The sequence below is a fragment of the Urocitellus parryii genome, chromosome 9 (genome assembly GCF_045843805.1).
Source record: "Urocitellus parryii isolate mUroPar1 chromosome 9, mUroPar1.hap1, whole genome shotgun sequence".
NCBI classification, from domain to species: domain Eukaryota; kingdom Metazoa; phylum Chordata; class Mammalia; order Rodentia; family Sciuridae; genus Urocitellus; species Urocitellus parryii.
Window position 1 is genome coordinate 113,928,300 of NC_135539.1, and position 21,969 is coordinate 113,950,268.

The window sequence follows — 21,969 nt, forward strand, 5'->3', positions numbered from 1 at the left end:
GAGGCCCTTCCCTCTTATTCCTCGGGCTCTGGCCTCAACACTCTGACTCTAGACACCACCTGGGAAGGGAGGAGCTGGCTAGTTTAGGCGCCCGGGAATCTGACCTGGTCATCTGTCCCTCCATTCCCAGGTCCAGTGTCACCTCCCACTCCCGACTCGCCCACTGGTGGATAAGCATCCTGGGGCCAGATCACGGAAGGCGGAGGAGGTCGGAGTTGTTTTCTTCACTCCTTTACACCTTTCTCTCTAAAGGTCCCAACTGGAAAGTGGGATTCTGGAAAGAGGAGAGTTTCTTAAAATCCCTCCCCCACACCCCCCCTTGCTGGGGCGCTGCTTTCTTCCAGGAGATGGAGCAGGGCTGGGACAAAACAGCAGGACCCATCCCCTGCCAGCTGCAGACTGGCTGCAAGAGCCCTGGGGGAGGCCCCTGCAGCCCAGTTCTCTTTATCACTCTGGTGCAGCCTGGCAGGAGGCTTGTGGCAGGCAGTTACTGGCTTTTGTGATTTTGTTTCAGTCATTGACCTGGATGCCTGGAGTCCCACAAATCTTCAAGAACAGAAAAGCAGTTCCTGCGACCAGGGGGATTTGCAAATAAGCGTCCTTTATGCTTACAAACCTGCATGAGGGGGAGGAGGGAGGAGGAAGGGACCTGGCAGGCAGGTACAGTATGTGGTTCTGAATTGCCTCTCCAACACCCAAGCACACACATCCCTGCCCTGAGGGCTTCCACCGGGAGTGACCTCTCCTTTTACTGAATTCCTTTGGCACCAGAGACTGTGCTTTCTGATTTGCTCTGTAAATTGGTAGTGGAGGACCCTATTGGATCCATAATCTGGGGCTGGATTATAAAAGGCCTCGAATTTCAAGTTAGTACTCTGTTCAGATTGGTGAGCCAGTGTGTAACCGATTGTCACTTGAGAGAGCAGGGAGACCAGAAGGGAGGCAGTCTGTCACCTGCAGGGTAACGGGGCTGGGGAGGGCAGGGTCCAGGCGGGGTGCTGGGTTGTGTTGACCTGTGGTCTAATGGCAGCTCTGTGGAAGGGAGGTTGATTGGAAATGGGGGTTTACAATGACTCTAGGAGCTATTTGGGGGGCTCAGGATGGGCTGGCAATCCAAATATAAGGGTAAAGTGAGATGGTGACTGAGGACAGGAGGGTGAGCATTAGGTACAGGATTCCTTAGAAGGACCTTCACATCGGCCACCCCCACAATGAGGAACTTTTGCCCTGGATCACCTCAGAGCACCTCTTGAAGGTGACCCACAGAGTTGTTTGATGGTCATCAGAATAGTGGAGGTGAGATGGCAGGGGATGGACAGAGCAGAGAATGTGTGGGGTGGGGGTGAACAGAAGGTGCAGTTGGGCCCTGTCCCCACATCAGGCGTCTCACTGTCCCTACTGCCAAGCTCAAAAAAGCCAACCCTTGTGTTCCTCCAGGGCTCTGCACTTCTGCCCAGACAGGAAAGGGAAGGAGGAAGCGGACACTTGCCTGCCCACTTTTCCCCAAGGGCTCTTTGATTTTTGGACCTCAAAACTGGTACCGGCTCCATGGCTCATGCCTGTAAACCTAGTGACTTGGGAGGCTGAGGCAGGAAGATCTCGAGTTTGAGGCCAGCCTGGGCAGCTTAGTGAGATCCTGTTTTAAAATAAAAATAAAATAAAAAAGGTCCGGGGATGTCGCTCAGTGGCAGAGCAGCCTGGGCTCAGTCCCCCATACTGCAGACAGACAGGCAATAGCAATAGCGTGTGCCCTGTCCCTCGCACTGCCAGCTCTGGAGCTGGGGCCTGTGTGGTGTCCCGTAATGTCTTCTTGCTTTAACCGAGTCAAAGAGCAGAGAAGGAGACAGCTGCCGACTGCAACTTCAAGATGCCTCTGAGAGATGGGATTTGCCTTCGCATTCTAGCCCGGAAATACAGCCTCCTTCCTCCTTCCCTGCCCTGCCTCCCAGAGGGGCCTCCTCCAGAACCTGTCTGCACTGGGGAAGGAAGGGAGGAGCTTGGGCCGGTGGGCCCAGCGGGGTCTGTAGGGTGAGTGGAGCTGTCCGCAGTGCTGGGCTCAGACCAGGCTAAACGTCCGCTTGCCTGATGCCCATGCGTCCTGCTTCCCTAGCCTGACTTGGAATGGGGGCATCGGTGTCATGGAGGATGTCACTGGTGGTGAGCGCTTGGAAGGCCAAGGGGGAGGGACCCTCCCGCGGCAAGTGCCTTTGCCCATTTCCTAGAGGGCGGACCTCATCAGGACCAAGTCCTTGGGAAAGGTGGATGGGGAGAGAGGAGACGGCAGTCAGGCTGAGCAAGTTCTGGGGCCTTGCACAGCACAGAGACGACAGTTAATAGTGAGGTACTGTGTATTTCAAAACTGAGGACGAGAAGAGGGAATTTTAGTTTTTTGTTACTGGGGATTCAACCCAGAGGGGTTTTATCCCTAAGCCCTAAACCCAGCCCTTTTTATTTTGAGACAAGGTCTTGCTAAGTTGCTTAAGGCCTTGCTAAATTGCTGAGACTGACCTTGAACTCTCAATCCTCCTACTTCAGCCCCCTGAGCTGCTGGGATTATAGCCTGCCCACTTTCTCCCAAGGGCACTTTGTTTTTTTTTTTTTTTGTACTTCAAACTGGTACGGGCTCCATGGCTCCATGGCTCTCGCCTAGCACAAGAATAGTGGATTTAAAAGTTCTTGCTACAAAAAAATGTTAAGAATGAGAGGTGGTGGGTATGGTGATTAGCCTGATTTGCTCATTTTTCAGCACATACATGTATCAAAACATCACCTTGTACCCCATACATATATAATAAATAAATACATAATACATACATACATAAAACTGACAATTAGCATTTTGACAGTTTTATTTATTTATTTTTGGTACTGGGGATTGAACTCAGGGACCCTAAACTACTGAGCGACATCCCCAGCTCTACTTTGTATTTTAGTTGGAGACAGGGTCTCACTGAGTTGGCTTAAGTCCTCACTAAATTGCAGACACTGGCTTTGAACTCGCCATCCTTCTGCCTCAGCCTCCTGAGCTGCTGGGATTACAGACATGAGCCACCGTCCCTGGCTAGTGTTCCTCAGTTTTAAAAAACACTAAGCAAGTTTCAAATGGTCGGCCCAGGACCTGCCTCAATAGAGGTCTCATGGGGTGCTCAAGTGTATTCTGTAGGTAATTAGAAAATTTGGAGGGTCAGGATTCTCTCTTAGCATAAAGATTTAAGATTTAGCTGAGCAGGATGCAAAGAGGGCTTTGCTTCCACCTCGTTTTCTTGCCTCCCACCTGCCCCTCTGAGAATGGAGGGTTAGCTGTGCTGTCTGTCTAGTTCTCTTGCCCAGAACCATATTAGCTTCAGGATGTTGCTCAGTGGTTGAGTGTCCCTGAGTTCAATCCCCAGTAGCAGAACTTTTTTTATTCGGTACTGGGGATTGAACCCAGGGGTACTTAAACACTGAGTCCCATCCTCAGCCCTCTTTGTATTTTATTTAGAGACAGGTCTTGCTGAGGCTGGCTTCCTGCCTCAGCCTCCCCAGCTGCTGGGATTACAGGTGTGCACCACCACGCCTGGCTCAGTAGAACTTTCTTAGGCAGCTGAGCTGACATGTGACTAGTTCAGGCTGCAAGTTTACTCCACCCCATCCCAGATCCACTACCTAGGAGGCTCTTGAGGTGGGATTCTCCTCCTTGCCACCCTGCTACTGTATTGCTTTGGGTCTTTGTATTCGAGACATGGCCCATGATTGGATCTCTTCAGAACTGTCAACCTCAGAGGGATGTGCTGTTTAAAATGGGCTTTTTAAGAAGGCTTGTGAATGATCAGGAGGAAAATGATTGGACATTCCTAGATTTGTTTTGTTTTTTCTTCCTGCAGTGCCTGGAATCCCACCCAGGGTCTGGTGCATGCTAGGCAAGTGTTCCACCACGGAGCTACATTCCCAGCGCAATATTTCTTAGTTTTAAGGGAGTTTATTGCCCTCGAAACCCTGAGGCTCCAAACATGCCCAGTCCCAGGTGGATTGCCAACTCTGTGTAGCCCCTGTGATGAGGCTGTCCCCAGAGCAGCTGGAGAGCAGGGACATAGGAGGCCCCTCCAGAGGGCAAGCCAGGGCTCAGGTCTACCCCATCCTCTGCAGGCTGAGCCAGGTTCCCGGTGAGAAGTGACTTGGTTTCCCATTGTGACTTTGACTCTTCCTTAAGGATGTGTAACTTCAAATAACTCACTGTCCCCTCTGAGCCCCAACAATTCCTCTCTGCTGAGAAACAGGGATGATAACGTAGGCCTGCCTCCTCGGAGGGTTGTGTGAAGTTGCAGCGAAAAATAGTGTGTCTAAAAAGTGGGAGAGGTTCCTGTGAATATGGCTGTTGTTCTTAGGAGAGGCCGAGACTCCTGGAGTCCTGGATTTGAGCTCTGATTCTTAAGGGAAGTTCCTGCAGCCCTTGCTTCCCCCCTGGGGAGTGGAGGAGGAGCTGCTGGGTGTGAGCTTTGCTCCTCCTGGCCACCTGCTGGGGCCAAGCCCTGGGGGGTTAGAGACTCTGCAATCAGCCCACACAAATAGAAACCCCAGGCCAGACCTTCCCCTTCCCCCTCCTTATTCTCTTCACGTGGCCAGTTTTCAGTCACCTCCCCACAGAGCTGGGAGGCCCTGGCTGTCCTGGGTGCGGTGCCCAAGGCCTGGGGGCCTGGGTGTTCTCTGGCTGGGCCTGCCGTTCGCCTTCACCTTATTCAGTGGGGACATTACTGAGCCTGAAGGAAACCTCCCTAGGCCGGGCAGGAGCACTCATTTATGATAATGATACCCCGGGTTTACACAGCGTCCCTGCTGCTCAGAGCACAGAGTGCTTGTCCTGTGGTGTGCGCTCCCAGGATTTGGGAGGTGCGGGCTGAGGGAGAGGGTCACATGGCTTTGAGATGGAGGCTGTGTCCATGGACTCAGTTCCTGTTCCAGTGCCTCCCCTGAGGTCATGGAGCCAGCAAGTGGCAGAGCCCAGGTTTGAGTTTCAGAGTCAGAACTGCCCCTGGAACTAGTCGAGAGGTCCTTGGACTTGCTGGCCCACTTCCTCAGTGCCTGAGGAGTGGGGACCAAGCCTGCTCGCCCGGGCTTCATTGGAGGTGGATTCAGATGGAACACAGGGCCTTGTGGTTCCTCAGGATCACTGGGGAGGTGGGAGGGAGACGTGGCTCAGGGGCAGCTGTGCCCTGGTCATCTTGTGACTTGCCCAGCATGGGCATGAATATGGAACAGACACCTTGTTTGAATGCTCAGTTAACCCTCTGTCCCCTACAGCACCATGTCCCACAAGGGCGGGCTCCTGGCTGCTGCTTTGATTGGCCACTTGGTCTGGGGTGGAGCCTCTGCTGGTGTGGGAGAGGCTCCGCCCCTTAGGAAGCAGGTGGATTGGTACACTAGTCTCTCTTCCTGGACAGAACAGGCTGCTAAGAGGTAGGAGAGGGGCTGCTGGGAGCACGAGGTGTCTGCGCCCTGGCTCCTGCACACTCTTCTGGGCTGGTAAGGACAAGCTCCCTCAGAGCAAGCTGGGCTGGGAATGGAGGCGTGGGGCATGGGGACAGGGTGGCCAGTCCCCAACCTGACTGTGGACTCAGTTCATGTTCCAGGTGCCTCTCTAACCCTCCCCTGCATCTTTCTCCCCTCCCTCTTTTCTGTTGCTTTTATTCTCTCTTTCTCTCTCTCCCTCTCTTGTTTCTATATTTTTAGTGGTAGACAGGTACGAGACTTTTATTTTATTGATATGAGTTGCTGAGGATCGAGCCTAGTGTCCCACAGGTGCTAGGCAGGCACTCTGCCACTGAGCCACAACCCCAGCCCCTCTCATTTATCTTTTCTCCACCTTTTACTCAGCAAATTTGAGCTCCGGGATGTTCCAGGTAAGGTACTCTGTCCTGTGTCCTCCTTTCCAAAGGACCCCTCCAGATACCCCACACCCTTCCTTTTTAGTTTTCCGTCACCCTCCCTCTCAGTTCTCTGCCCCAAAAGGCTCTTCCCTCCTTGAGGGTAAGCTCTGTGATCAGCAGCTCCAGGAAGTGCTAAGGGTGGGAGAGCCCAGGCAGGGCCAGCTGTTTGCGCAAGGTGGGGTTGGCTCAGTCTGGCTGCCTGGGCCGGGCTGGAGCATGGACTTGGGCGCTTGGCTCTCGTGTTGTCCCACACCTTCTGTCTCCCCCTCCCCCATTTCCTACTTCTGGCCCCTGATGGAGACAGAGAGGGCACAAAGCCTATGATCCAACTTCTGCAAAAGCCACTGTGCTGGGATGCTAATTCTTTTCCAGACCCGAGGGATGGAGCACTGGACTCCATCCGGGGTGAGGGCTGCTCTCGGAGCCAGGGTGGTCCAGGGGAGTAGCAGTGTCGGATTACCTCTGAAGACAATGTGACTTCAACACAGTCTAGGACCTGGGAGGGTCTTTTCTTTCATGTGGCACCACTGACCTCTGTCAAATGTCCAAGTGGATGGAGTTGTGGCAGCCAAGTGTGACTTGTAGCAGTGACTCTGCTGTAAAGGGAAAAGCAGCCTTATCAAGAGTGGGAGTCCTGGGGGGCCAGAGCCACTGGCCTGGGTGGCTCTGAGGCGTTTATTGACCTCTGACCACACTGAAGAGCTCAGAGGGTCTGATTGATATTTTTTAAAAGTTTATCATAGAAAATTTCAAGCATATACGAGACTAGAGAGAATAAGGTCACAACCCTCATATGCCCAAGGCTCCATCATTTTGAAGAGGTCTTGTGGCCAACCTTATTTTAGGAATATTTTCTGTTCTTTCTACCCTCTGATTGTTTTAAATGAAATCCTAGAGAGCTTATCATTTCATCTTGAAAGATAAGGTCTCACGAGAAAAATACCAAAATGTCCTTGTCACACCATAACAAAGTTGACAGTCCCTCTATATAGAATCCAACTTTCTGTTAAGTGTTTCTGTTTCCTTAATGATCATGTAAATTTCCTCCTCATTTTCTTTTTAATTTGGATTCAGGTAAGGCCCAGGCATTGTGATTAGCTGTTGTCGCTCCTTGGTCCTTCCTAATCTATGGGTGGTTTCTCTCTTTCTTTTGCAACGTGTTGCTAAAGAAATAGGGTCACTTGTCCCATAGTTTTCAGATTCTGGGTCTGTCTGACCGCTCCCTCATCGTGCCGTTTAGCGTGTTCTGCAGTCCCCGTGTCTCCTGCACATGTCTTTAGATTTAAGGCTTGATCAAATTTAGGTCCCTTTAATTTATCTACTGGGGGAGTAGGGCAAGGATCTCGGGTGACAACCATCCGGAGACAGCTGGTATCTGGTTTTCATTCTTGTTATGGTGTTAGCTGCCTCGATGATCACGGCCCAGATCCATTAATTCATTACAGGCTAATTGCCTATTAATTACTCTCTCTAATTAGACGTTGCTTCTTTGATCTCATGGTAAGTGCTCTCGCTGTGAGAAGAGGCCTCCTTCTCTGGGAGGTGTCACTGTGGAGGCCAAGACCACATGGCACCCGGGTGGCCCATTCCCACCCACTCTGGCCTCTCTGGGTGGCAGAGGCTTCATAAGTGCCAGTTTGGGAGTCCTAAGGGAGTGCTTTGCTTTGCCATTTAGCCATATTTCAAATCTTGGTGCCGATGGAGGGAGCCAGAGCCTGAGACACTCTAAACAACTTTTGCAATTAGCTCTGCAATACAGTTCAGCCATACTTGATCAGATTAGTGCTCTGATACAAAGCTTCCCCGTATCCCCACCTCCTGGCCCTTTCCTCCTGGTAATAACTCTCTATATGTGCGTGATAGTTCCAGGTGACAGATCAGACACACACGAGAAACAGCCTAGTAGAGAGGCCGAGGGTGGAGCTTTGAGGTCAGCTTGCTCGGGGATGGATTATCTTCTACCACTTTCTGGTTGTTAGGCCTTCAACAAGTTGGGTACCTTCTCTTTGCCTCAGTTTCTCTATCTACTTTATATAGGGTTATTATGAATATGAAATGAGATTATGTAAATAAAGAGCTCGGCACAGCGCCTGGAATGTGTCTTAGGTCCTTGACACACATTAGCTATTTTGAATGATCCACTCCTAGTAACCCAGTGTCCAGCTGCAAGAGTCTACAGGTGTGTACGTCAAGGACAGGGTAATGACCGACAGTCGAAAGTTGCCTATGTGTGACAGCCGGAGGGCCACATGTTACTTGTTCCAATATCCACCAATAAGGAGGTCATTGAATATCAGTGACCCTGGCCAGGGCCATTAGAACATAGCCAGGGCCCCCACCCTAATTTTGAGGATGATGAACTTGTGCTAGAGAAGTCAGGGAACTTGCTCTCGGAACACAGTGAATCCAAGGATGTGCCTAAAATGGAAAAGGAAACCCAGGCACCTGACTCTCCTAGGAATGAGAGCAAGCAGGGAGGGAGCCAAGAGGACCCAGGCTTTGGCTTCCACCTGCTCTTGTATTTTTCCCTTTTGGAGGCCTGGGCTGTCTCCTGTCCTTGAGGAGGGCCCCCTGAGGCCTTGGGACTAGAGAGCCAGGTGGATGTGGCTCCTCCCAGGGAGCTTGTGGTCCCCTGGGCCCTGGCTCAGCTGCTTGCCCATCTGCTCATGCAGAGCAGAGATGGAGATCTGCAGTGAGACAATTAACACAGCAGCCTGGACATGGAAGGAAGCCTACCTATGAGGTGCCAATCAACCACGAGCTCCCTGCACTCTCTACATGGGCTAGAGACTCCAGGCCAAGAAGGGGCCCTGGGGGGTGGTTGGGCAACCAGGAAGCAGGAGCGCTGCTTTCTGGGCATCTCAGGAGGAAAAGCGTTTGCACTGAACAAAACACTGTATTTCGGTTTCACTGGGCTCTCGCCTGGTACATCCTTGAGCTGCTTCTTTTGCTGCAAGCTCGGCCTTGTGACTCAAGCATGTGAGCAGAGAGAGGGTGGCAGGGTTTCCATCCCAGGCGGAGGAGGGCGGAGGGAGAGACAGGGAGCTGCAGGAACCTAAGTAGCTGCTTTGTCCAAATTCATGCTGCAGAGGCTGCTGTGTGAAGCTGGCTGCTGTCCGCACCATTGCCTGCCCGAGCACAGAGCGCCAGGAGTTGAGCGATGAGCAGATTTGTGGCCCATTCGATCATATGACAAGGAGGGAGCCAGAACAGGGGGTGTCGAGGGGCATGGACACTGAGTGAGGACAGAGTGAACTTGTCTAAGCACTGTACCTAGCTCAGCATGGGCACCCAGAGGACCTTATGACAGGTGTATCGAATGAATGAATGAATGAATGAATGAATGAATGAATGAACGAAAAAATCAGTCAAGGTCACTGGGATCACAGGCATGCACCACCACATCTGGCTACATTTCTCCTTTAACCCTTTTAATTCTCTAGCTTGACCCTGAAGGTTTGGGCTGCAAAAGTTGTTTGTGAGAAATGTGTTCAAAGTTGAATTAAACCTCACTACTGCACGGAGCGCTGCCTTATGAATTCGGTGAGGCTTTGGCTCCTCTTCTTTCCTTTTGGTCTCCACATTTCTATGGCAGTGGGTGGTTGGGGACAGAGTGTGGCAGCCACGCACAGAACCACGAGAACGTGAGTTGGGAGCCCTGTGGGTTTCAGCACTCTGGGCTCGCCTGCCCCTCTTTGGGTTCTGAGTCTGGGTCTCCGTCTTCTCTTTCTTTCCCCGTGCTCTGCACATCATGGACACTGGTAGAACCTTCCATGAGAGAGAAGTCGCTCGGTTGGCCATGGCGGCTTAAGAGGCAAAGCTTTCTTCATTCACCTGATCTTTCAGGCCTCCTTTCAACTCCCGGGTCCTAGAATGGGTGGGACCTCCTCTAAGGGACAGAGGAGGTGAGAACCCACATTCATGCCCTCTTGTTTGCACAAACTCAAGGGCACAGTTGGAGCTGGGCTCTGTTTCAGCTGGCAGAAGTGGGCATGGAACTGGAACTGCCCTCGGCCTCGGAGAAAGTCGGCCACAGCAGGACTGGACACGTTGAGTGCTCAGAGCCCTCCTCACAAAGAAGCTTAGGAGAAAATTAAGTGGACTCCAGCCAGGGGGAGCCTGGCTCTCTGTGCTGGGCTCCTCAGGGAGGGTGCTGGGCAGGGCAGGGGCAGGTTCACGGTGGGCAGAGGGTCTGTCTGTGTGGTCACTGCAGCTCGGCTCTGCTTGGTGTTGATTGGCAGCCTAGAGATAGCTGGTACTGCTTTCCCCCAAGCCTGTCCGTCAAGTCCTGCTCAGCCAGGCCACTGAGAGCCTTGCAGGACCCGATGACCATGGGGACAGCCAGGGCAGAGTCTTGCTCCCCAGCTTCCTTCTGGGTTCTCTCTTGTCACTCCTCACAATCCCCAAAAAGGAACTCAATAGTTTCAGAAAACATTTGTCCTATAGTTGGAAGGCCACCCCATCCGTCCCCACCGGGAAGGGACTTGTGCATGGTGCTGCGTGTGCCCAGGGCTCACAGGGACGGGCAGCTGGGTGCTCGGCCTCCCAGTCCTGGGACCTGAGCTCCCGATAGCTCTGAGCATGAGGATGTCACGTGGTGCCCATTGATTCTTTTTCAAACTCGAGACTGATTTTTGTGTGAGTTCCTTGGTAGGGTGACTCATTTGTCCCACTGAGCCCAGGACTTTCTCGTTTTTTTTTTGGCACTAAATGTCATGCTTTCTTTCTTTTCTGGTACCGGCTACTGAACTCAGGGACACCCTGCCACTGAGCCCCATCCCCAGCCCTGTTTGGTATTTTATTTAGAGACAGGGTTTCCCTGAGTGGCTTAGGGCCTCACTTTTGCTGAGGCTGGCCTTGAACTTGCTTTGAACTCGTGACAGGGCCCAAAAGTAGCCAGAGATCCTCCTGTCTCAGCCTCCCGAGCTGCTGGGATTACAGGTGTGCGCCACCACGCTTGGCTGAAGGTCATACTTTCTGGGATCCCCTCAAGTCCCAGGAAAATGGAGGCCACCCTAGACTCTGCAGTCTCTTTTACCCTAAAAGAGTCCTAATGCTAAAGGATGAAGACACACATTGTAATACAGTATCTTTCTCGTCAATGGAGAAACTGAAGTCTGTGGAAAGTTAACCCACTGTTGGCCGCGGGAAACACCAGTATTGGAATCGACCTCCAATCAGCACTTGGAGACACAGACTCTCAGCTTTTGGGGTTTCTGGGGTAGTGTCCCCACTCCGGATGGTCTCTTCTAAACCTTCCCTTCCCAGTGAAGGTTTTGCCAGAAAAACTCAGGCTCAGAGAAGGTTCCCCAGTTCTTTCTGTGTGGCTCCTTACACTGGCTGTCTCAGCATCAGACCCCCCCAGGGCCAGGCCTGAGTGAATTTCCACCGCTCAGCCCCGCCCTTCCTATCCCACCCCATAAAGGGGCCATTCAGGAGGCCCTTGCTTCATCCTATTTACAAATCTCTTCAGTGTGTCCTTGTCCCTGTGACCAACACTCTTCTACCCTCCTCTGTCCTGTCTCCTCCTTTGGCTTTTAAGAGACTCACCATTTCCTTCCACCTCCTGCCCTTCAGGATCTGCAGCCCTAGGGCTGGGGGTGAGGCTCAGGGTCCAGCCCTGCTCTCCTGCCTGCGGGAGCGAGGCCCTGGGTTCCAGAAAGTCCACGGCCCTGACCCTTCCTGGGCCTGCCTGGCCACCACAGGCAGAGAGAGGGACTGTGCCTGGGGGGGACTGGCCCAGGGGTGGCACGGGGCTCTGGACCGTGGACCCTGAAGGACGTGGAAGTCTGTGCAACTGAAATGCGTCCCCAGGGGCTGGATCTTGATTCCACTCGTGCAGCTGGAGGTGACTCACGCAGCCTGGGGCCCACTCAGTGCTTGGAATTAAAATCCAGCCATGTCCCCAACTGCAGCGTCCTGTGGACTGTCCTTGGCTGCTGCCATCGGAGCGCCGCTCTGGAGGCAGGCTGCCCAGCGTCCCCCGGCGTCTTGCCCCTTGGTCTCCAGAGTGTCTAGCCCTGTTTTGTCCCAGTTTCGTCACTCAGAGGCCAAGATGACAGCTGTCCTGTTGTTAGGGTGAAGCGTCCTCAACCAGTCGCCGTCATTTCTGGGCAGCGTCCACCCTCGGCCATTGGTCCCTCTGATGAGTCCTTCGTCCTTTGACAAACACGGGCCCGGCCTGTTAGGTGCTAGGGATGCCCGAGAGCCGCGTGGGAGCCTTCTGGATGCCAGGCACTCGGCGCCCCTGCCTTCTGTGTTCACGTCAGCTGGCTTCCTCCTCAGGGTCGTCTTGGCAGAGATGGCGGGTGACAAGCGGGACGTCACGTGGGTCCTGTCTGTCTCCCTGTGGTCCTAATGTGCATGGCAAGGGGCACCAGCCACTGGCTTTGGGAGTCAGGGGACCTGAATCCTCTGGCTACAAGGCGGGTGCCCTTACACAGGTGGCTTCATTTTCCTGGGCCTCAGTGTTCCCATCCTCCAAATGGGATCACCTCCCGCCACCTGGCTTTCTAGGGGGCGATCAGGTAAAAGAGAGAACCATGCCAAAGCGCCTCGCCACAGTAAGCTTCAGGTAAACGTCAGGGCTGGGGGGAGCCAAGAAGACAGGGTTCCCAGGGGAATGCCCAGGTCTAAGGGCAGAGCTGGGCCTCCCCCAGGCCAGCTCTGAAGGTCCTTCACATGAGCACAAACTCCTTGAGGGCCTGAGCGTCCAGTGGCTAACACTGTGCTTGGTGCATAGTAGATGCCCAGAAAATGCCTGGCACCTAGGCGTGTGCCCTTAGTAAACTTTTTTTCAGTGAAGGAAAGGGTCCTAAGTGGCTCCATCCAAAACAAATGCAAGGAGAAGATTAAGCCCCAGGCAAATGCGAAGCAAAGTCAAGGTTGGGGTTGGGTGTGGCCCATGAGGGAGGGCTTCCGGGAGGAGGTGACTTGGATTTGGTGTGGGAAGAACTTGAGTCCCTGAAGCAATAGTCCACGGGCCAGAAGAGCATGTACAAAGACCCTGGGGTCTGCTGGCTTGTTTGGGGTGAAAGTAGGAAAGAAGAAAGTAAGGTCGGGGTTCACATGGCAGTAGCCACAGTTGGGTTTGAGGGCGAACGGTGCTCGAGGGGGGACACGGAAGACCTGTTGAGGAGTGTGGCTGTGGTGGCAGGGGAGGAGGCCTGGAGACTCCCGTGAAGGGAAGAAGCCCCGTAGTGGGTGGCTCTGCCCTGGAGTGACCGGCTGCAGTCACTTGCCTCTGTCAGGCACTAATGGCATTTGAAGTCACAAAAGCTGGATGGTGGCTGTGCGATGTGTCATCCTCCTGGCCCCCCAAGGCAGGGTGGGGAGCTGTCCTCGCTCAATGGAGTGCCGGGAACTCTCTTGGAGTGAGACAGGAAGGGACTGGAGAACTTCCAGAAGGATCCTGGGCAGCTGGGACTGAGGCCGTGCAAGTTAGAGCCTTGAAGTCCACAGATCATCAAATTATTCCCTCCTTTTAAGTAAGAAGTCCGGGCAATCGTGACTGGTAGTGCATTTAAACTGGACAACGCAACGGTAAGGGTGTCTAGACAGACCTGAAGTCCTGTGTAAGGTCCACCACGGGCTGTGTGACTTTGAGCAAGTTTCCTAACCTCTGTGGGCAGTCCCTTTTAAAAAAATCTATGAAATCAGAGTAACGAAGGCTTTTGCCAAGAAGTTAGTTTGAGGACTAACTAAAGTACTGAGAACAGTGCCCACCTAGCATACGGTAAAGTGCCCAGTGAGTGGGTGGTTTATGTTTTTAGTTCTTCTTCCCTATACTCTTTAGCTTTCTGCTAAAGGAGAGGGGACAGATCATGCCCTGCATAGCCCCCCAGGGCACCTGCTTTTCCTGAATGCTCTGGGTTGGGTCTGCTGGAGCCTGTGTGCCTGCGAGTCTGCCCTTTCTCCTCTGCACAAAAGAGGGCGAAAGCGAGTAGACACACTAAGCGCTTTGCAGAGTCCGGGAGGGAAGGTGGGGGTGGATGCAGCAGTGGCTGCCGGTGGTCTATCCCTGAGGGTGGGGTGGGGCCGTGCAGTTCAGATGGGGTGGGGGGGGGCCTTGGCTGGCAGAGGCCCAGGTGCCCGGGGCAGCCTGGGAGCTGTAACCAGATCAGCAGGGGTTGGAGGCAGAAAACTCATTGGAGGCTGGAAGGTGGACCAGCCTTGGAGAGCTTGACAGCCTTCCCCAGGAGTTTCGGTTTAACCCTTGGAAGGTTATGGCAGTTTGCTTCCCTCCTTTCCTTGCCCCCTTCCTTGTGGTCGCGTGCAGAGTTACCTGAGGACCAGAGAGGCTCCTGGCCTGCCTAAGGGCACACAGCACATTAGCTGTTGGGTCAGAGTGAGCGTTCAGAGCCCTTGGCTCCCAGGGAGTGGTGCCTGGAGAGCAGACTGTCTGTCAGTGTTGCCTGTCTCTGCTGTCCTCGGGGGCAGTCATGGCCTCTGGCTGACACCACCCCACATTCCGTCTTGCAGCAGCCCTGTCTGTTTAGAGTCCAGCGAGATTGAGCCTCCTCCTCCCCCTCACCAGTTCTTTGGCACCAGGGAGAAGCCACGAGATCCCCTGGAATAGGTTCCTTCTTCATTTCCAGGTGTGCCTGGATGCTTGGCATGTGCCAGATTTGGCTTGAGGACTTGTTTTTCATAAGAGATCAGCAGGACTTGCAGGAGGTAGTGGCATTTTTGTGGATTTTAGGAGTAGCAGGCCCCTTCATCTCCCATCCCCACATCTAACTCCCAGAGAGTACCCAGGGCCAGCCTGGCAGGCCCTGTGTGAGGTAGGTCACCACTGACCCACGTGGAGCCATGACTCAAGGGCCCTGGGGCTGGGTGTGGTGGCATGTGCTGTAATCCCAGCAACTCAGGAGGCTGAGGCTGGAGGATTGCAATTTTGAGGCCAGCCTCAGCAACTTAACAAGACCTTCAGCAACTTAGACCCTGTCTCAAAAAGAAAAATAAAAAGGACTGGGGATGTAGCCTAGGTTAGGCATCCTGGATTCAGCCCCCTTTACTGCAAAAAGACCTGGTATGTGTCATGGGCCGCGTGGGGAGAGGCGAGGGTCTGATACTGTCCAGAAAAGAGGAGCGGGGCCTCACGGGGTTCAGAACCACAGGCCAATGGAAAGGCTCCCGTGGCCTGATGCTTCTGGATGCTTCCCTGAGCCCTGCTGGGGCTGAGCAGCTGGAGCCCCTTCCTATAGCTGGTCCTCCCTCTGGCCTCCCTGTGTCCTCAGGGAGGCTGAGCTCATGTTGTGGTGGCTCCAGGTGCAGGAGTGTGGCTCCTGCTGGCACCAGCTCCTCACCCTAGAAGTGCCCCCCAAAGCTCCCCCACCCAGGTTGAAGTCGAGTGGAGGGGGCTCCTGGCCCACCGTTTTCTTAAGTTTGTTTCCATCATCCACAATGGAGTGGGATGGAGCCTCCACTGAATGGGTAGCTTGTGGGGTGGGGCAGAGGGGCAGAGGGGCGAGGCAGGACCCCCAGTGGGGAGGCAGCTGTTGTTTTGGTTTGGTTTTGGTTCTGGGGATGGAAGCTGGGGCACTCCACCACTGAGATACAGCCTCAGCCCTTTTTAATTGATAAGGGTCTCGCTAAGTTGCTGAGGCCGACTTTGAACCTGCAGTCCTCCTGCCTCAGCCTCCAGAGCTGCTGGGATTACAGGTGTGCACCACGGCGCCTGGATGGCAGCTCCCTCTTTGTTGCCTGAGGTGGGAGACCGAAGCCAGGAGGATGGGACTTGCCTGTGGCGGGCTGTCTGGCCCCTTGGTGGCTGGAAGGGGCTCTGTCACAGGGCTGGAGGAGGGCAGCCTGTGTCCACTCATCCTAGTTAGGTGGGCAGGAGGCCTTCGGTTTGAGGTTCGCTTTGTCTTCCCGGGGCCTGAGCACCCACCTCCTCCCTCCGCCTCCCTCCTCCTCCCTTCCTCCTCCTCTGCCTTCCACGCCTTTCCTCCCCAGACATTCACTGGGAACACTTACCCGCCAGATGCCAGGGAAGCAAAGATGACTAAGCCATGTCCTGTGGGCACTTGGAGAGCCTCGGGTGACAGTAGGTAAGCAAACGTTTGCAATACAGGTGACAGACTTGCTCCCAACTCCAGAGGAGCCTGGTCTTACTGGGACCCCGCTGCCACGCCTACATCAGTGGGTGACAACAGGAGCAGGGTCCCTTGACTTCCCCTGATCTCAGTTTCCCCATCTGTTTAAAAACAAATGCGTGAGTCTTGCTACAGAATGACTCATGTCCACAGCCGTCCTGGGTTTGCCCAGCAAGAGGGGGCGTTGGCAGCTCCGGGTTGAGAGCAGGTAAATGAGGACCCTGGGATTGGGGGGAAATGGCCCAGGAAGGCGATGGGATGGAATGCCTGCTCCTCCTCTTGTTCCCAGCGCTCTGATGGAGGGCGAACGGAGCGCCTGGTAGTGGGGGGACTTTGCAGGGATGTCAAGGCAGGCAGGAAGGAAGCCACAGCAGACTGGGGGGGGGGGTCAGGGACTCCCCAGGAGCCAGGAGAGGCCCCGAGTTCCACGCTCCTGGCCTCTTCTTGGAGCCCACACTCAGAGTGGCCTCTGGCAAGGTCTGGGCCTCCCGGGCTGTAAAACAGGAGATTCTCGCGCTGCGTGACATCTCTGGACCATGAAGAAGAAAAACGGACACGATCAGCAAGGCCCTGGGTCTTCTATAATGAAGGGTGTGGGAGAGACGCGTGCCCTCTGGTCCTGTGTATGCTGCTCAAATGAATAGAGCTCTTAACTCGCGCTGTGGGCATGAGCGACGATGACCAAGTTCATTATCTCCAGCCACTGAGCCCGGCTCTCCAGACTGTACCATGGGACCCTGGAGGTGTGTTTCCCAAATTGGAGCAATTAGAAGGTCACATTCCTTGCTTTTGAGGCGAGGGCATAAGTAGCTGTCCCCCTCACTGACAAGGCCACCCCCTTTGGGGTTCAGAGGAAAGGTGGCAGCAAGCGAAACAGAGACGGACGGAGCAGTGCCATGATGGCAAGTTCAAATCTTGGCCCTGCTGCTCCTTAGCTGTGCAGTAACTAACCTCTCTGTGTTACGGTTCCCTCCCTTGTGAAAAAGGGATGATACCTACCCCACTGGCTGGGTAGGAAGGAAGTGAGTGGATTTGAGAAGGGCTCAGCTGTGCTCCCGGGCTCCACCCACTTCATCCAGACGCTGTTCCTCGAATCACCTCCGCCGCGTTTTCTAAAGCCTGGTGGACAGACAGCTGTGAAGCCTTCTGAGTATTGGAAATTGACTGGATACATATGGAGACTTCTTAGCTTCTCCCACGCAATAGCTTTCCATTTTTCTCTCCACTCTATAGATATTGCCTTGTAAGTACTGATATGTGTACCTGAGTGTGCACAGATCCAAACATGCACTCTGTGTGTACAAACATCGGAAACCACACTTTTATATGGCACTCGAATCAAGAACTTTCCCAAATGCTCCGCGTCTACTAACTGATAGGATCCTCATGACCAGATTGAACCCAGGGGAACTCTACCACTGAGCTACATCCCTAGCCCTTTTTATTTTGAAACAGGGTCTCCCTAACTTGCTGAGGCTGGCCTTGAATTTGGCATCCTCCTGCCTCAGCCTCCTGAGTAGCTGGAATTACAGGCATGCACCACTACAGCTGGCTGTCCCTGCTTTAAAGGTGAAGAAACCGAGGCAAAGAGAGTACAAGTGGCTGGGTCACGGTTCTAATGTACTGTGTGGGCATTTTAGAAGCATCACAAAATAGCCAGGCACAGTGCTGCACACTTGTAATTCCAGCTACTACTGTAAGTTTGAGGCCAGCAACTTAATGGGCAACTTAGCAAGACCCTGTCTCAATCAGGTTTAGAAAACGGAAAAAAAAATCACAAAATAATATTTATTCTTATCGAGCACAGTATACACTGGTATTTTCTTTTTGGTATTGGAGATTGAACCCAGGGGTAACTACTGAGTTACATCCCTAGCCCGCCCTTCCTTCCTTCCTTCCTTCCTTCCTTCCTTCCTTCCTTCCTTCCTTCCTTCCTTCCTTCCTTCCTTCCTTCCTTCCTTCCTTTCTTTCGAGACAGGCTTTCTCTAATTTGCTTAGAGCCTTGGTAAGTTGCTGAGGCTGGTTTGAACTCACAATCCTCCTTCCTCAGCCTCCTGAGTTGCTGGGGTTACAGGTGTGCGTCACAGTGCCCAGCTAGGATTTTCTGTTCTGTTCATTAAACTAAAAAATACGCCAGTTATGATCTGCTAAACGGATTTCCCAGCCCACGGATAAGTCAAAAACCACAGCTTGAAAGGCACTGTCCTGCAGAGGCCACTCAGAAGGTGAGAGGGGAGAGTTGGGAGAGCCCCCAAGGAGACAGAAATGATGAGTTTCAGCGTGACCTGTTTTCGGCAGCAAGCAGAGATCTAGCCAAGAGGTTGTGGGGCTCAGAGGTGGGTGGGAAGGAGCCTGGTGGCCCCTGAGTAGAGGATTCTGAGGAGATGACCAGCTCCTTTGCGCTGCCTGAGGAGGTGAAGGCTGCAGGGCTCTTTCCCAAGAAGCCTGGCTGAGAGGGGGACATTGCGGGCCCTCATTTTACTCATCCCATTGGGGTCCCCTGCCTGGAGCTGAGGACCCGGGCAACAAGTTCCTGGGGCTTCTTAATGGTCAGATGGGTGTTCCAACACAGCACCCTAAGTTTTGCTTTTAGATTTTAACTTTTTTTTTTTTTTTTTAATCTGAAAAGGTCTTAAGGAAGGGAGGCAGCCGTGTTCAAGGATGTGGACACGGCTTGGGGGAGAGGGCGGCACAGGTCTTGTGGTTTCTGGTTCATGGCTGTGTCTGCTGCAGATCCCGTGGCTGACGATGACATTCCAGGAGGTGCTTAGGAGAGGGGACAAAGACGCTTGCCCTGTCTGGGTCATCACTTGGTGCCTCTGTGCTCACGCCCCGGGTGAGCCCTGGTGAGACATAGTAGAGGTTCCCTCCTGGGACACCTGGGTGAAGGAATGAGGGATGCATGGCCACTTCTGTCCACCCCGTGGTGCTGTCCTTCTGTAAGTCTGATGGCCATATTGACTTCCCTGGTGTCTGTATTGACTTCTCCAGTGGGAAATGCGTTTAAATCCCAGTCAACCCGATAAAGGTGAAACCAAGGATTGGGAGGCTAGAAAAGATGGACACCCAAGGAAGCTGTGACCCACCAGGAGGGGTCTGCATCCCTGTGGAATGAGTTAGCCACGTTGCTGCCCCTTCTAGAATGAGGAGGAAGGAAAGGATCGGCTCAGGAGGTTCCGCCAACTCTAGGTCATGGGAGGGAGCCCTGCACTGGCATCTGAAACCAGGGGCTGCCGGGGAGGTTGGGTACCCCAAGACGGACCCACAGGCATCCCTGTTCTGAGTGACCTGCAGCTGCCTTTCACGCAGCTGTCTCCCTGCGGCCAGCTTGGGTTTCCCGTGGGTCCGGGGAGAGCTCCCACACCCACCCGCTGCATCCTGTGTCAGGAAAGCCAGCTCTTCCCCATGCAGGGCCTCGCCCCCTCTCCCAGTCCTGTTGTTTCTTTTCCTAGTTTAAAAAGTTAGGAAAATATTTTTCAGAGCTGCATTTGCTCCTGAAGGATCGCAGCATCCTAACCCCCCCCCGCCCCGCCCCAGGGAGTGAGCCTTCCAAGATCACTTTATCTACTGATCCATGAGAAAATATTTACCGAGCAGGAGCCACTCTGTGCCGTGCGCCAGGGGTAGTGTGGATTGTGGGCCTCCATCAGGGGGCCCCTAGTACTCCTCCAGCCGCATTTCATCCTGAGGAGTAAAGGAGACCATAAATAGGAGCTTTTTCAACAGTGCACACAGTAAATGCACAAAAAGTGTGACTTTGTCGTTGTGGGTATTACTCTCCTTCCTTCCCTGGGGCCTCTTTGGGGGAAATAAGATGTTCAGTTCAGCTGGATCAGAAAACTCACCCAGAACAGTGGAGTATGGCATTTTGAAAGATGTGGGGGAGAGTCGTGGGTCTCAGATGCCAAGCCCGGAAGTAGGTGCTTATGTGGCAGGCCAGGGGGAGGAGCAAGGGGCAACGTGATGAAAGACCACTCCCTCCAGAAGAGAAATCTGCTTTATTTATTTATTTTTTTTAGGGGGGTGCTGGGGATTGAACTCTCAGGGGCACTTGACCACTGAGCCACACCCCCAGCCCTTGTTTGTATTTTATTTAGAGACAGGCTCTCACTGAGTTGCTTAGGACCTTGCTGTTGCTGAGGCTGGCCTTGAACTCGAGATCCTCCTGCTTTAGCCTCCTGAGCCGCTGGGATTACAGGCGGGTGTGCCATTATGCTTGGCTACTTTCTTTTCAAAGCTCAAGGGCAGTGTCCTAAACTTGCTGTGTCACCCATTTCACTTGCCTCTTGGTGTCTAGCCTAACTCTTTCCTGCAGTTCCCAGTCCCAGTTTGTCTCAATGGAGTTGGGAAGTAGTAGCGGGTATGGCCTGGTGATGATCAAGAGAAGTCATTGTCCCACTTCTGCTAGAAAGAACCCACACATCGTGGTGGAACAAGAGTGAGTGACAGGGGGCTGGGGATGTGGCTCAAGCGGTAGCGCGCTCGCCTGGCATGCGTGCGGCCCGGGTTCGATCCTCAGCACCACATACCAACAAAGATGTTGTGTCCACCAAAAACTAAAAAAAATAATAATAAATATTAAAAAAATTCTCTCTCTAAAAAAAAAAAAGAGTGACAGGTTCTGGGCCAAGCTGGCAGAGCTCCGGGGCTCCTGAGTTCTGTGCTGAGACCTCTAGGGGGTGGGTTGGGGTGATGGGAGCCCCTGTGGAATGCGAAGTCCTGGACTTGTCCCTGAGGCGCTGCTCCACCCACCCCCCACCCACCCCCGTTCTGGCACTTGTGCTGTCTCTTTGAAAAGTTGGCGGGCATCAGGACAGCCAGCCATCTCAGCCTCCCCTGCTCCACTGTGAGGCCGAGATGAAATGGGGGAAGCCCCCGAGATAGGACTGGGGGGGGGGGAAGACCAGGAAAGGGGCGCAGAGCAGGGGTGCAGAGGTTTTCCTGTGTCTCGCCGCAGTCTGCTCCGATGACTCTGGAGAGTGGGATCTCCCTGGAGCTACAGCGGTAGCAGCTGTCTTTTCCCTTCCAGTCTGCTGGGTTCGACTGTCCCAGGCTAGGGGGAGTGGTGACCAGGTAGAGAGCATCTTGTCCTCTCAGGGGCCTCCTCTGTGGTTTCCCTGGACCCTTCCTTCACTTGTCTCTCGCAGGAGGGTTGGTTGGAATTCCAGAGACCTTGGTCTCTAATAAAACAGAAAGCTTCCCTTGAGCAGGGAATCTCCCCCACCCCCGGCTCCCATGGCAAGTGGAACATTCCATTTAAAGGGTGAAGCTTGAACAGGTGAGCTCCGGTGCAGACAGAGGGCTGGGCCACACAGGTGGGGAGAGTGCCACCTCCCCCTCTCTCGTCTTGCCAGTATGCTTGAGGGCACCTCAATTCCAGTGCCCTGGCCTCCTCCAAATGCCAGGGTGGTGAGATAGGGCTCTGAGACACCTAAGGCGGCCAGGTAAGAGGACATCCTCTCAGAAGACTGTTCTTCTGAGAGTCTAGGGACCTTCCCTTGCTCACCCACCAGGGCTGCTGTGTCCCGTAATTCCGGGGGCACCATTTACAATGTGCTCTACGGGAATAGCACCCTCTGGGGTTGTAGAAGCCGGAAAGTCTGAGCTACCAGATGAGTAGGAGGGCAGAATGGTACACTTCTCTGTGTTCTAGACAAACAAAAGGGACCTTTCCAGGAAGCTTGGGGGAGGGAGTTGCCTGTAAGAGGATCCCCTGGGTGGACGCTCAGTGGGGTGGCTTGAACAGGTTTCTGCATTTGCTGCCAATTGCTTAATTAGACACCTACATGGTATTCTGTGCTAATGACCACACGTCTCCCAGGGAGATGACAGATAAAAGGGTAGATAGCTTCAGAGTGCCAGACGGAGGTCTCCAGGACAGGCCACTGGAGCACGAGGGGCATGGAGGTGAAGCATGGTGTGATTTCCTCGGGCCATGCAGACTGTGGACCATGAAGGAGGGTGAGAGG

General features: G+C 53.7%; 1 protein-coding gene across 1 annotated transcript in view; it reads left to right on the forward strand.

Moving 5' to 3' along the window:
• Nucleotides 1–5,421: 5,421 nt before the first annotated feature.
• The window catches only part of Plekha6 (pleckstrin homology domain containing A6), a 99,920-nt gene continuing 83,372 nt past the window's right edge, over nt 5,422–21,969 (forward strand). The window contains exon 1 of the mRNA XM_077802416.1: nt 5,422–5,499. The gene's annotated coding sequence lies outside the window, so the exon portion shown is untranslated. The remainder of the gene's footprint in view (nt 5,500–21,969) is intronic.